At 42.7% G+C, this 15123-nt stretch overlaps 1 protein-coding gene across 1 annotated transcript in view; it reads right to left on the bottom strand.

The window, feature by feature from the left end:
• Positions 1 to 10517, bottom strand: part of LOC124612908 (cytochrome P450 4C1-like) — a 109243-nt gene extending 98726 nt beyond the window's left edge. The window contains exon 1 of the mRNA XM_047141394.1: positions 10458 to 10517. The gene's annotated coding sequence lies outside the window, so the exon portion shown is untranslated. The remainder of the gene's footprint in view (positions 1 to 10457) is intronic.
• Positions 10518 to 15123: the final 4606 nt, after the last annotated feature.

Below are 15123 nucleotides of genomic sequence, written 5' to 3'. Positions count from 1 at the left end.
CTGGAGCGACTTATCTGGCGTCCAAATGGGCACGATCGTTGATTTTGGGGCTAACAGTCCAAGAATTTCCGAAACGGCTTACTTTGTAAACTGTTCACGTGTCGCCACGGTTAAATTATACCGTTCATGGCAAAATGGTACTATCCAAAACCAGCACTGAGGCAACTCTGGTGCTCCACGGGCCATAGATGACATGGGTGAACGACGGCTGAGGAGATGTACACGGGCGAATAGGCGAGCAACTGTTCAGCAACTGATCGCCCAGATAAACCAAGGGGTTATCAACAGTGTGTCCTCACGACCATTCAACGAACTTTGCTGTGGGTGGGCCTTTGCGGCAGGCGCCTGGTTCATGCACCCACACTGACTGTTGTTCATCGACGACGAAGGCTGGAATTTGCATGCCAATTCGCAACTAGACGTCTGTTGAGTGGCGACGGGCGGCTTTTTCAGATGAATCACGTTTTATACTCCATCGGCCTTAGAAGTCTGAAACCAAACAACCTCTAACGTCGCCGGATGGGTCCAGGCTGGAGAAGGTAGAGTTGTGGCCTGGGGAATGTTTTCGTGGCATTCCCTGGACCATCTCGTCATTTTGGAAGGCGCAACGGATCAACAGAAGTATGTACCTATGCTTGGGGACCATGTCCCCACCTACATACAGTTTATTTTTCTTCGGCACGATGGCATCTACCAGCAGAACAATGCAACGTGTCTCACAGCTTGTTGTGTAGGTGCCTGATTCGAAAAGCTCCAGGATGGGTTTATCGTGCTCACCTGGCAACCAAACTCCTCGGATTTAAATGCAGTCTGTGGAACCACCTTGATCGTGCAGTTCGTGTCATGGGGTTGGGTTCTTTGGGGGAGGAGACCAGACAGCGAAGTCATAGGTCTCATCGGATTAGGGAAGGATGGGAAGGAAGTCGGCCATGCCCTTTCAAAGGGACGATCTCGGCATTTGCCTAGAGCGATTTAGGGAAATCACGGAAAACCTAAATCAGGATGGCTCAATGCTAGATTGAACCGTCGTCCTCCAGAATGCGAGTCCAGTGTGCTACCCACTGCGCCACCTCGCTCGGTCTTCGCGTCATGGATACCTATTCGAGAAACCTCGTGCAACTGGACAAAGCACTGGAGTCGGAATGGCTCTACAACCCTGTCGGTACCTTCCGACACCTCATTGACTCACTCACTGCATGTCGCCCAACAGTCCGCTCTGCAAGAGGTGGTTATTCAGGGTTTTGACAGGTGGTCACATTAATGTGACTGGACAGTGTGCTATAAGTCGGCTAGTTGGATTAACTGAAGGACTGTCAACCACTATGAGATGAGAGACTTAATGCTGTGTAGAACTTTAGTATATCGACAATGTAAAAAGACAGTGTTGTATAAGATCGTAGGCCAGGAGGTGCAGAAGGATTTTAGGATCGTATACATGTTTAATGTAGACTACTGTGTTTAGTGCAGGTGCTATGGATGTTGATTGTTGCTGTTTATTGTGAAGGGACTAGAAGAGTCAGATATGAACTCTTGGAACTTCGCTTTGTGAGATCTTTTTTGCCATAGTCTGCTGTCAGTGTATCCACCGCAGATTCTACAATCATTTCCAGCTATTTCTATAAAATTAGCATGTTTTGGTACACCTGGCTTATTAGAATACTAAACGTGTACTACTGAACAGTCCGTCCATCTGAAGGCTCTTCTGTAATCCTGCGCCACCTGCTAACGCTCCAACGACGTCACGTAAGGCATATCCAGATAGATCTCGACACTGGAAGATTAAATAATTTATTCCCAGAAACATTCCAGATTAATTGGAAACTCGCTCCTCCAAAACTTCCTATTCTTGTGTTTTTCTGTATGGTCCAAAACATATATTTTATTTGAAGTGAGCCAACAACTTCAATTAACTCGAATTCTAAAATTTTTCTTTGTACATTTAGTGCTAATAAAAAAAAAGGAGATCTACGTGATTGACGCCAAGCAAACATCAGAATCTTTGGAGGAAGTAAGAAACATTAGTGTTTAGCGCCTCGTCGACATCGAGGTCATTAGAGACGGAGCCCAGGATCGGATTATTGAAGGATGGGGAAGGAAATCCGCAGTGTCATTTCAAAGTGTCCATCCCGCCATTTGCCTTAAGCGCTTTAGGAAAGTCACGATAAGCCTAAATCAAGATGGGCGGATGGGGATTTGAATAGTTGTCCTCCCGAATGCGAGTCCATTCCGCTACCTCTCTCGGTAAAAAAGTTTTTGCATAAAGGAACCTAGCAAGGTTTCGCAACCAAAGATTAAGAACTGGCCGTAGCCCCTTCACAGAATCATCCCGGATTTCCTCTATATCTGCTTCTACAACCACACTCCGAAAACCACTCCGAAGTGCGTAGTAGAGGCTACTTACCATTGTACCACGGAGTTCCTTTCTATTCCCACTGCTTGTGGATCAGGGGAAAATTATTGCATAAATGACTCTGTGCGTTCTGTAATTAATGTAATCTTGTCTTAGCGGTCCCTGATGGATCGACATTAGTGTGCTGTACTATATTCTTAGATTCCTCACTTAGTATTTATTCTTATAACTTTGTTAGTAGCCTTCAAGCGTCTACCAGTACAAGTTTTCCGGATATCCCTGAAACTCGCCGTGAATCACACAAAGCCATGATCATTCGTGCTGAACTTCTTGGTAAGCGTTCAGTATCCACTGTTACTCCATTTGGCATGTATCTCACACAGTTCAGCAGTATTCTATGATGGGTCATACGAGTGTTTTGTAAGTAATCCCCTTTGTAGACCGCATTTTCCCAGTATCCTACCAAAAAACCGAAGTCTGTCACCTGCTTTACCTACGTCCTAGCCTATGTAATACACTGTCTAATCACATTAATGTAACTACCTATCAAAAGCCAGAAGAAACATCTTTTACAGCGCGAGAGGTGCAGGAAAAAGAGTCAATGAGGTTCAGAAAGGTACCGAGGAGCATGTGGATACATGCCGACTCCATAGCTGTGACCAGCTGTACTACGTTTCTCGGTTGATGATCGCCGGCCGGAGTGGCCGAGCGGTTCTAGGCGCTTCAGTCTGGAACCGCGCGACCGCTACGGTCGCAGGTTCAAATCCTGCCTCGGGCACGGATGTGTGTGATGTCCTTAGGTTAGTTAGGTTTAAGTAGTTCTAAGTTCTAGGGGACTGATGACCTCAGATGTTAAGTACCATACTGCTCTGAGCCATCGGTTGATAATCCATAGCGAAAACAGCCCAGACAAGGTGGCCCCATAGATTCTCGATCGAATTTAAATCCATGGAGCTTGGTGGCCACTGAAGTACGGTAAACTAGTCCTGGAGCTGTTTGAACCACGCACGTACACTGTGAGCTGTGTGACACGTTGCATTGTCCTGCTGCTAGATGCCGTCGTGCCGAGGAAAAACAAAGTGCATGTATGTGTGGACATGGTCCTCAAGAATAGATGCGTAGTTGTTTTGATCCACTGTGCCTTCCGGAATGACGAGATTACCCAGGGAACACCTCCAAAACATTCCCCAGATAAGAAAGCTCCCTCCCGGTTGCAGGATGTTTGCTCCCAGAGGTTTCGCTCCGTACACGCCAACTGCCCTCTGTCCGATGGAGCATAAAACGTGGGTTATCTGGAAAGGCCACCTGTCGCCACTCAAAAAGTCTACCAGTTGCGGTCCTGGCGTGCAATTTCCGCCTTCGGGGCCGATGAACAGTAGACAGGAATCGGGCACCTGATGCAGAGGCCCTTACACAGCCAACTTTCGCTGAACACGTGTTGAGGACATACTGTTGGTAGCCCGTTGGTTCATCTGCGTGGTGTGCGTACTGTAAGACCTTCGGTACACACACCTTCAGATTATTTGACTTGTCGCTCTAGCGAAGTAGGCGAGTGTCAGCAATATGTCTCGTGGTCTTATTGTGGCGTGTTTATCTTCTGCCGTTAGGTCAGACGATAGAAATGCCACTTGCACACTTAGAGTAGCAGATTGACGGTGACCAACTTTAAACAGAACTTGATTAATTTTCACACACATTTATTAAAATAATAATAAGCATAAAAATAACTTAACATGGTTCTGGATGCTATTTACAATTGACAATCTGAAGTTCCTTTGGTCTTGGTACGTAAATCTTATTCTCACATATCTCTGGTACTTGACAAAGTGTCTATACATTTCTCTTCACGGCTATATACAGGAATATGATAATCTTATTAGGCACAGACTAATGCAGACTAATGCAGACTGACTAATCGGAGGTCTGTACACTTGTTATAATACCTCGAGCGTTCAGGTATCACTGTGCGAGTGTGATCCGCGAGGAGAAAAGGTTCTACGTTAGCAGCAATCTCATTGGCTGCGTTAAATATTAATACGCGGATCGGCGGAAGCAGAATTTGGTCCGTCTCTAAGATAGCGCCATCTCGTAGTGCGGAGACGGACGAGCGCTGCGCCTGCGCTGTTGTGCTTAGTGGGGCGCGCTCTAGTGGGAAAGCTGTGTATGCGCTGACTACGCGGAACCATGTACACAACAATCTGGGCGATCAGCTGCAAACAATAGCACATCTGTTCGCCCGTACAAATCTCCGTAGCCGTCGTTCACCCATGTCATTCTGCCCTTTTTTATTGCCCATGAAAACCACACATTGTATGTCGTACCACCATGCAGCGAGACCTTCAGAGGTGGTGGCCCAGACTGCTGTACACACCAGTACCTCTAATGCCCAGTAGCACGTCCTCTTGCATTGATGCATGCCTGTATTCGTCGTGGCATACTATCCACAAGTCCATCAAGGCACTGTTGGTCCAGATTGTCCCACTCCTCAACGGCGATTGGGTGTAGATCCCTCAGAGTGGTTGGTGGGTCACGTCGTCCATAAACAGTCCTTTTCAATCTATCCCAGGCATGTTCGATAGGGTTCATGTCTGGAGAAGATGCTGGCCACTCTAGTCGAGCGATGTCGTTATCCTGGAGGAAGTCATTCACACGATGTGCACGATGGGAGCGCGAATTGTCGTCCATGAAGACAAGTGCCTCACCAATAAGCTACCGATATGGTTGCACGATTGGTTGGAGGATGGCATTCACACATCATACAGCCATTACCACACCTTCCATGAACACCAGCGCCATATGTCGGCCCCACGTAATGCTACCCCAAAACAGCAGGGAATCTCCACCTTTCTGCAACCACTGGACAGTGTGTCTAAGGCGTTCAAACTAACTGCGTTGCCTCCAAACACATCTCCAATGATTGTCTGGTTGAAGGCATATGCGACACTCATCGGTAAAGAGAACATGATGCGAATCCTGAGCGGTCCATTCGGCATATTGTTAGACCCATCTGTACCGCCCTGCATGGTGTCTTGGTTGCAACGATGGACCTTGCCATGGACATTGGGAGTGAAGTTGCGCATCATGCAGCCTATTGCACACTGTTTGAGTCATAACATGACGTCCTGTGGCTACACAAAAAGCATTATTCAACATGGTGGTGTTGTTGTCAGGGTTTCATCGAGCCATAATCCATAGGTTGCTTTCAACTGCTGCAGTAGTAGCCCTTAGTCAGCCTGAGCGAGGCATGTCATCGACAGTTCCTGTCTCTCTGTATCTACTCCATGTTCGAACAATATTACTTTGGTTCACAATGCCAAAGCAACCAACTCTCGTGATTATAACGAAAATTTTATTATGTAGTGGAAACTGCTTTGACACTGTGGTGTACCACCCCAGATGCCTCGTTTTGTTGAATGTTTTTTACAAAAATAATGATCTGGGTTCGAGTAACTTTTTATCGATTTTACTCGGTTAGGAAGTGAACATTTCCACTGGCCGTGTGGCCATTCTAAAACATACGACTCAGTAGAATATTACTGGTTCTATCCTCACTACTTCTGTCTGATGGACAGACTCAGTAACGAGGGACAATAAATACGTGTACAAAAAGAGTAATTGTCAACTATGTGGATACAGAGGTCGGTAAGCTAACACATTTTGTGCCTTCCTATTCACCGAGTCTTATGAAATAATATTCTGGTTAGCTCCTCGCTTAGGCAAATGTATTCTTTTCACAAAAGAAAGTAATTACGTGTAGGATTCACATACGTGCATCTTTCAGGCATCTCTGTAAGCAACTGGAAAGATTAACCACAGCCTCACTTAATGAATTTTGTATCAACAATCAATCAGAATCTGAGAGTAACAGACGTATTCACAAGCACAACGCTAGATGGTTAATGACGTGCATTGTCCTTCAATGATTCTGACTTTGGCACGGAAAGGGGTGAAATATGCAACTATAAATAAAACTCTCCATCATTCCACCCATGAGTAGATAGTAGAAGTGTGGTCAAATATAGATTAAATATGTTTCTCTTTAACCACTCCTTCTAAACTATAAACAAATTTTTGAGTTTTAATAATTAGTCAGTTTTTACAGAAAGAACTGTAAACGGCCAGCATGTAGCATCATAACGTTTATCGTGATAAGATCTTTGGAACAAGTAACTAATTAACCATCTGTTGAACAATTAGAAATAGACTTGCAAGGGCGGACTAATAAAACTCTAGCGACAATTGCAAATAATTTTGTGCTGTTATTCTTTGAGTTTGCACTTACGAATCAAAATATTTGTTGAAAAAAAGTCATTGTTTCATTGTTGTGATAAAAAGTAGTGTTATAGGCAACAGCGAAATCCTGCTACCTCTGCATTTCCGTGGGCCTATAAATCACTCTAACACGCGAATGAAGGGATTCATTTCAATTTAATGAATGCTATGTTTCACTATACCCTGCACTAAAATGATAATTCCTTTCTCGTATGAAGTATAGTAAGATTATATCGTTATATGCGTTTTCCTGGACGGTTAATAGTCTAGTGTTTACTCAGATACTTCCTTCTTGAAATTTTGTAAGCTCCGCTAGTTATTTATCGCTTTCTTGCAATAACTATCAGTCCGGGTTATTTAACATTTCATGGGTTAATGGAATCTGTGGCCATTTGAGTCTTTCTAGTTTGTATATGGACGAAGAAGCTGTGTGTTTAGCCCGATTACGATTTGACATACGTGATCAGTGTTACAGAATAAATTGAGCTATTGTTTTATAAGGACATATAGAAGAACACACTGTATTGATTTATCCTTTAACCTGCTTTTGCCTCGCAAATCCATCGTCAGACAGTTGATCGAGGATGGACTGCTAAGCGCAAAGCCGCTGGACAAGATAGACTGTAAAACATCCATAGTTAGTATTTTTGCTCGCCCTTGTCGAAATCTACGAAGCAATGGCAGAAGAATGCACTAAAGTACTTCAAAAACAACATCTGTAGAAAAACTGCAGCTTTGCTCAGAGGCGTCACTTAATTCAGTTCTCTAGCTTGCGTGCCCGCAGTTGTACTTGCTTCGTATTGCGCGCTGCAGTGAGTGTGCACGCGTATGCCTGTAGTGAAGTGTCGTGTTTGTGTTGTTTATGACGATGAGAGAACGGAGAGGGTGAAACACAGTGACAACACGTAGCCTTCTCATCTTGAATAGCCAAGATTTAACGTACACACTCGACAGACGCATCATTCGACAGGGTAACATGCCCCACTCCTGCGGAGAGTTTTCGAGTTGGTGCACAATTTGGTGATTAGAAACTCTACTGCCCTTTCCTGAAAAATACGGGCGACAAAAATTTACCGCACGGTCTACCTTCGAGTCGAGTGCTATAGCCGAAAGCGCGTGCTAGTGAACTCAGCTAAGATACGGAGTGTGACCACTTACTATTACTCCCACATACGTATAGGGCATGAATAATTCCCGTTCTGTTCTTTACCCTTCAGTCAAAGGCTAGTACACTTACATATTCCTCAAAAAGAGCTCGCTGTACCGTTTCCTATTTGAGAACAAGATGCCAGTCTTTGTATAAGATTTGAAGCGTAACAAGGTATGGCTTTATTTCCATTTTCTGTAGATAATATCATTCGGTCTAACGTAAAAGGTTCAATAAGGAACAAAAGAAATATTTCACGTAATCATAGATCCACTCTTATTCAGAAGTAAGCTTTAATCCTTATTAAGTCAGCAGAAATCCCTGTTCAGATTACTGCTTATCCAGTGCTTCGATAAGCTGCGCCACAATAGGATGAATGAAACCACTATTCGTCGATTGCAGTTATCATTGAACGCACTCGCCACAGACATTTCTGTATAAATTGAGCATCGGATGTGCTGAGACACAACCGAAGCGAAACTCTTCAAATATCCCAATAAGCAAAAGGTAAAAATTACGTCTTCAAAACAAAACCAGTTAGCTCAAAATAGTTTCTGATGGTCTCCATGAAATAGGTACGTGGTAGCGTTTACAGTCCTGTGCGATATTATTTTAAATTTGTGCCCTCCCTCTTAGGAAAGGAGATCAAGTGATCATCCTCAAGTCACATATTACGTTACATCGATTTTAAGGACGATTTGACGCAAATGAACCTACCTTAAACACAATGTAATGTTAATCCATGACTTCAAGATACTTGTTCGACCGAAACTGGTTTTCCAGAAACTAATATTCATTACAACAGAGTTCGGTGATTCCATGACGACATTCTGCTGATGAAGTAACAGCTCTGATCCCAGCTAAGATGAAGTACGTTATTACATTGAGGGAATACAGTGGAAGATTGATTAGATAATCAGAGTAGGGGTCTGACAAAAATGTAATACAAGTAAATGGTAATAATAATAACAATAATCAACATCTCTGTCATTTCACTATTCAGTTCTGTATTGTACTGTTCTTTCTTTATTTCCTTTCTGGAAAACTTTACACTAAATCTCTGCAATGGATAATACCAGCCGGCTGGAGTGGCCGTGCGGTTCTAGGCGCTACAGTTTGGAACCACGCGACCGCTATGGTCGCAGGTTCGAATCCTGCCTCGGGCATGGATGTGTGTGATGTCCTTAGGTTAGTTAGGTTTAATTAGTTCTAAGTTCTCGGCGACTGATGACCTCAGAAGTTAAGTCGCATAGTGCTCAGAGCCATTTTAACCATTTGATAATACCAACTTGCCCTATTTCTGAGGTCAACGTCTCACTTGCAGTGCGGGATGCTGTCTCGATTTTTCGGGCAAACAAATGGGAAGACTCGGTACATAAATGGAAACCAAACATGGTCGTCATGGTCCTATTATCAGCTGATAGTGTGTGTAAAGTTACATCAAGGAATAATGTATGCATAGTGTGTGCAGTTATGAGAATTGAGATATAAATGAACAGTTTAACACTAGATTTTTTTATTATTAAATAACTTGTTTGCAAAACAGTATTTTACGCTACGTATAAAACAGAATGTGGTTATACTGTTTTAAACAGACTGGCCTTGTATTCTGGAGTATGGAGGCTCCATCTCCATCCACCCATTCCGATTTAAGTATTCTGTGGTTTCCCTAAATTACTTCAGATGAACTGCGGGATACTTACTACTCTGTGGCCACGGTCGATTACTTATCAATCTGGACCTATAGGTGTGTGAATGCCTTTCTATACAGAGTGTAACAGGTATAAGTCCAGATATATTTATTTGTTAATATGTTCACACATCAGTGATTTGGTTGTTTTTATTGTGTCGAATAGTCTTCCCATAAACATGCCATAAACTTTACGACCTGATGTTTTCTGCATGGTAATACGGCACCACCAAGTGGACTACATTCGTCAGTGTAGACTGAATGTTTTGCATCAGTGTTTCCACGCTTCATCACCTGACCAGCTGCCTAAAGGAAAATAAGAATTAAAGGCATGCTCTTGCCACATATACTTGGAGGTACTACCCAACCTAAAAACATATGACTAGTAATAACTACAACTATTAGTCTGCAAATGACGTAAATACTGATGTAATGTTCTTCGGTACACCGTCCTCAGCTACCATTAGAAACATCTACACTTATACCCGTTACATCCTGTATAAGTTATGTACTTTTTGTTCCTAAACTGTAATACCACATGTCCAGTGAAAGTGATCCACGGTTGAGTAAAACTATTACTACTACTACTACTACTACTACTACTACTCTTGCTACTACATAGGCGGACGATGTGGCCAAGCGGTTCTAGGCGCTTCAGTCCCGAACCGCGCTGCTGCTACGGTCGCAAGTTCGAATCCCGCCTGGGGCATGGATGTGTGTGATGTCCTTAGGTTAGTTAGGTTTAAGTAGTTCTAAGTCTAGGGAACTGATGACCTCAGATGTTAAGTCCCATAGTGCTTGGAGCCATTTGAACGATTTGACCTACTGCATAACACACTCGGAGATTTTCCATCAAAAGGGAGGTTTCCCTATTATTACGACTGGTGAAAGCAATTTCGAATGCTGTACGAGGTAACGTGGCTCATAGTCGTTACTCATGAGGGCGCGGAGAATATTTAAATGAAGAGACAGATAAAGAAAGAGAGCCCAGTACTCACGTGTTTGGCGACCGGCAGAGACGCAAGCAGTCGTCCGTGTGTGTTACTCTAGCAGAAGACGTGCTTCTTGTAACAGGCGTGTCCTCCACGAGATAAGGCAGACCTAATGGGGCCACTGGACTCCCCCACACGGGCACTCCACTTGCAACGTTAACTGGCAGGTGTTATCGAGGTATCAGTTGGAGTACTTTCGAAGGAAGGAAGAAGGGCAGATTACAGTTTAATGTCCCACCGACATCATAACTGGGGCATCTCCCGAAAAGGACGAGGAGGGGGAAGTAATCGGCAATGGTTTTGTCGGGGAAACCATCCCAACATCCCTCTCAACCGATTTAGAATAAAACTACAGGAAAACACAAATCAAGATACTCAAGAGAGCACTGTATTCCTGTCCTCCAGTTTACGACCCTAGCCTTTTAATCATCGTGGCACTAAGAGTAGTTAGCTCGTTTAAAATACTCCTCTCAGAAAACAGCGTACTCTGAGTGCATCAGAAAGATTTTCAGGTGGTTTCACACCTTCACTCAGTACGTGAACAGTGGGACCTGTATGCAGTCACCTACTCCTTCTGGCACCAAGCTCAGGCAGGCACTCAATAATAAAATGACAACTCTGAACACCTACGAGGGGAAGGCCTTAGACTAGGCAACTCGGTTGTATACAACCTAAAAGAAAGACTAAAAGCCTTGGCTCATCACCTCCTATGACGCGTAATCAGCTCAAAATCGAGAGGAGCGATATCACAATTGGAAATGAGCATTTTTCATTATCACACACTGAGGTGAAAAAAATGGCTCTGAGGCCATCAGTTCCCTAGAACTTAGAACTACTTAAACCTAACTAACGTAAGGACATCACACACATCCATGGCCGAGGCAAGATTCGAACCTGCGACCGTAGAAGTCGCGCGGTTCCCGCCTGAAGCGCCTAGAACCGTTCGGTCACCGAGGCCGGCCACTGAGGTGACAAAAGTCTTGGGATAATGATATGCACATATACACACAAGGTATGAAAGGCTAGTACACTGTCGGAGATGTCATTTGTACTCAGATGATTCATGTGAAAATATTTCCGACGCGATTATGGTCGCACGACGTAAATTAACAGACTTTCAACGTGGAGTGGTAGCTGGAGCCAGACGTATGGGACATTCCATTTCGGAAATCGTTAGAGAATTCAATATTCACTGTGCCAAGAGTGTGTCGAGAATACCAAATTTCAGGCATTACCGCTCACCTCGGACAACGCAGTGGCCGACGGCCTTCACTTAACGTCGTTTGCGTATAATTGTCAGCGCTAAGGGACAGGCTGTGCTGCTTGAAATAGCCACAGAAATCAATGTGGGACGTACGACGAACGTATTCGTTAAAAGTGTGCGTTGGCGTTAATGGGTTATGGCAGCAGACGACTGACGCGAGTGCTTTTGCTAACAGCACATCACCTGCAGAGTCTCTCTTGGGCTCGTGACCATATCGGCTGAACCCTAGAAGACTGGAAAACTGTGGCGGGGGCAGATGAATCCCGATTTGAGTTGGTAAGAGCTATGGGCCCAAGTTGCCAACAAGGCACTGTGCAAGCTGGTGGTGGCTCCATAACGGCTTCGACTGTGTTGGGAATGGACTGAGTCCTCTGATCCAACTGAACCGATCATTGATTGGAAATGGTTATGTTCGGCTACCTGGGGACAATTTCCAGCCATTCACATGGACTTCATACCCCTCTCACTCAAACAGTCGCCCCTAATCAACCATGAGGTAGCAATGAACAACATCACTGTATCTCGCTCCGTTTACCACATTCAGCTGTACTCCAAGAAGCTCCATCGTATTCTGTTTTGCAGACCTTCGCAAATACTTTTGATTCCTAACTACATTCTAATAACAGGAAAGTGGTTCTATAACTTGAATAACATTTTTACTTGTATGTGAATACTTACGTACATAAGCTTGTAACCAATAACAAAAACGCATTCAGTAAATATTTGTTTGTAAAGAACTGTCCTCGATCCGATGTAACAGCCTGTTTAAAAGACAGAACTGTTCTTTCAATCTGTTTTACCTTGGACAAATTTGGCTTCAGACGGGTATCAACTTTATGCAAATAACATAACTACAAATCCTTTAAAAAGGTTGGTTTCATTCAAAGACTATGAAGAATAATAACTTCTTACCTTTACAAAAAGTTTCAGTGAATCACTGAGAGCGGTGCAAACTTCGGTGACAATCGTTGACATACTTTGATTAGATATTTAGATCAGATACATCAACCTCGTAAAAGAATCTCCAGTTGCCAGAAAGCGCAAAGTTATTTGCCATTTTCTCTTTGCTAGATATAGCACGTCTACCATTCGTGTCCTTCTTCATTATGTCTGGCTCGATCACATTCAAAGTCTTCGAAAGACATTCGATAAAATTTTTCGAATTGTCCACTGTTGTCTACAAGATGTTCACTAAAAAGATCGTTTCCACCATATAGTGCCCTACTCTTTAATCTGGCCTTAACCAGCGAGGACGGGATTTTGCTCTTCTTCTTTAACTGACGGTACAGCACAATTAATGCGGCACTTACATTGTAAGACATGTATATTTCTATTGTCTATTGTCAAACCACAATTTATGAAAGATGTTTATATTTTATTAATAGGAATAATTAATATGTGTCATTTTGGAAATAATTGTGGTAGCAGGGAATGTCAGCACCACCGCACGTTGACATGGATACATTTTAAGAAAAGAGCGGGAAAGACCGCGCATTGATACAACAGTAAATATTTGAAGAAAAGAATCGTTTTCAGAATATAATTAATTTTGCCAGCGATATTGCATTACTGATTATAATCCATCCCAAAAACCATCAACGTAAAACTTTGCAAAATTTTATTGTTGTCAAGAAAAAGTTTAACTATGAATTACGTAACCCACGAACCTACTACGGTGTCGTAGCAGGCGGAGAGGTGATATTCCGACGTGGCGCGTCCCAGGTGGCGGATAGGGGGGTCCTCACCGGTTTACCGGCGGACCAAACACTAAACAACCTCTACGGCTAACAACCGTAGTTGTAACTCGGAGCTTGCTCCATACAAGGTTGACTACCTTTGAAAGTCAAACATGGAAGGGAATCTTTCAAGGAATAATCCACCGCTTGGCAATAACCAAGGAAGACTGCACTCGGATACGGTGGGCAGTCACCTGAAAGATAACTTGGATGAGTCGGAGCATCTGAAAATACCCAAAACGGACAGACGACCAAAACTCAAGACAGGACAAATAAACTACATTGCGACACACAATATAAATTCCCTCATACAACCAGGCAAACTCAAAATTCTGACGGATGAAATGGATCGCAAGGGGATTCTCATAACCGGACTTCAAGAAATGAGAAATACTGATCAGGAGCCGATAGAGTCACAAGGATATAGGATTTATAAGGGAATACCAGGGAAAAGAGTCATGAAACAGTGTCCACAATTTGGAACAGGATTCGTGGTGAGTCTGAAAATAATAGAGTCCATAATAGAATTTAAAGCACAATCTCCCAGGCTCTCAACATTAACTCTAAAAGCTGCAAATAAAATGTACACAATAATAAATGCCCATGCCCCGACAAATGATAAAAATAATAAAAAAGAACACAGAGAAGAGGTAGAAAAATTCTGGGAGCTCTTAGATCAAACAACGAATAAAATTAATAAAAATCACATCAAAATTTTAATTGGAGACTTCAATGCCCAGTTAGGAAGGGAAAAGAGATATAGAGACATAATAGGGAAATGGACAGCACAAAGAAGAACAAACAAAAGTGGCATAAGACTAGTGGAATTTTGCAGAAACCATGACATGATCTCAAAGTCGACGTATTTTAAGAGAAGACCAAGTAAACTAAAAACTTGGAAACATCCAGACTGGAAAAAAGGAGAATGGCAACTGGACCATGTCTGCATGGATAAGAATTACCACAAGGAAATTTACAATGTGAAAGTACTGAGAGGGACAGATACCGGATCAGATCATTACATGATAAAAATTAAAATTAAATTAACCCCATTAGCAAAGAAAAAATCCCACCAAAAGAAGAAGAGAACCTATGACCCTCATAAACTGATACAAAATGAGGATTATGAAGCACAAACCAGGGATATAAAAATAACAGATGATCTGGAAGAAATAATTCCCAAATTGAAACCAATAGCTGAACAAGTTGCCCCTATAAATCCAAGGAAAAAACACCAGTGGTGGAACGATGAATGTGATGAAGCAGTGTTGGATCGACACCAAGCCTGGTAAAGGCATCAAAATGAAAAAACAGAAAAATCATATTTGGAACTCACAAAACAAAGGAAGACAACACAAAAAATAATAAGGAGAGTTAAACGTCAGTACCAAAAAGATATACTTCTAATGATAGAAACAAATAGTGAAAAAACAAACTCAAGAGACTATTATAAACTATTTGGCAGACAATTACAAAGATATGATCCTCCAACATTAATGTTAAAAGATAAAGATAATAACCTAGCCCATAGCAATAGTAAAAATACAGAAATTCTAGCAGAAACATTTAACAAGTTACTAAATTGTGAAGAGCCCCCAGAACTTCTTCAGATAAACACAGAAACCCCAATTAAAATACCAGCAGAAAATATAAATCCACCTACAATTAATGA

Source organism: Schistocerca americana, chromosome 4 (genome assembly GCF_021461395.2).
Source record: "Schistocerca americana isolate TAMUIC-IGC-003095 chromosome 4, iqSchAmer2.1, whole genome shotgun sequence".
In the NCBI taxonomy this organism is placed as follows: Eukaryota; Metazoa; Arthropoda; class Insecta; order Orthoptera; family Acrididae; genus Schistocerca; species Schistocerca americana.
Note: the sequence above shows the minus strand (reverse complement) of the source record. Positions and strands in the feature narration are given on the sequence as shown.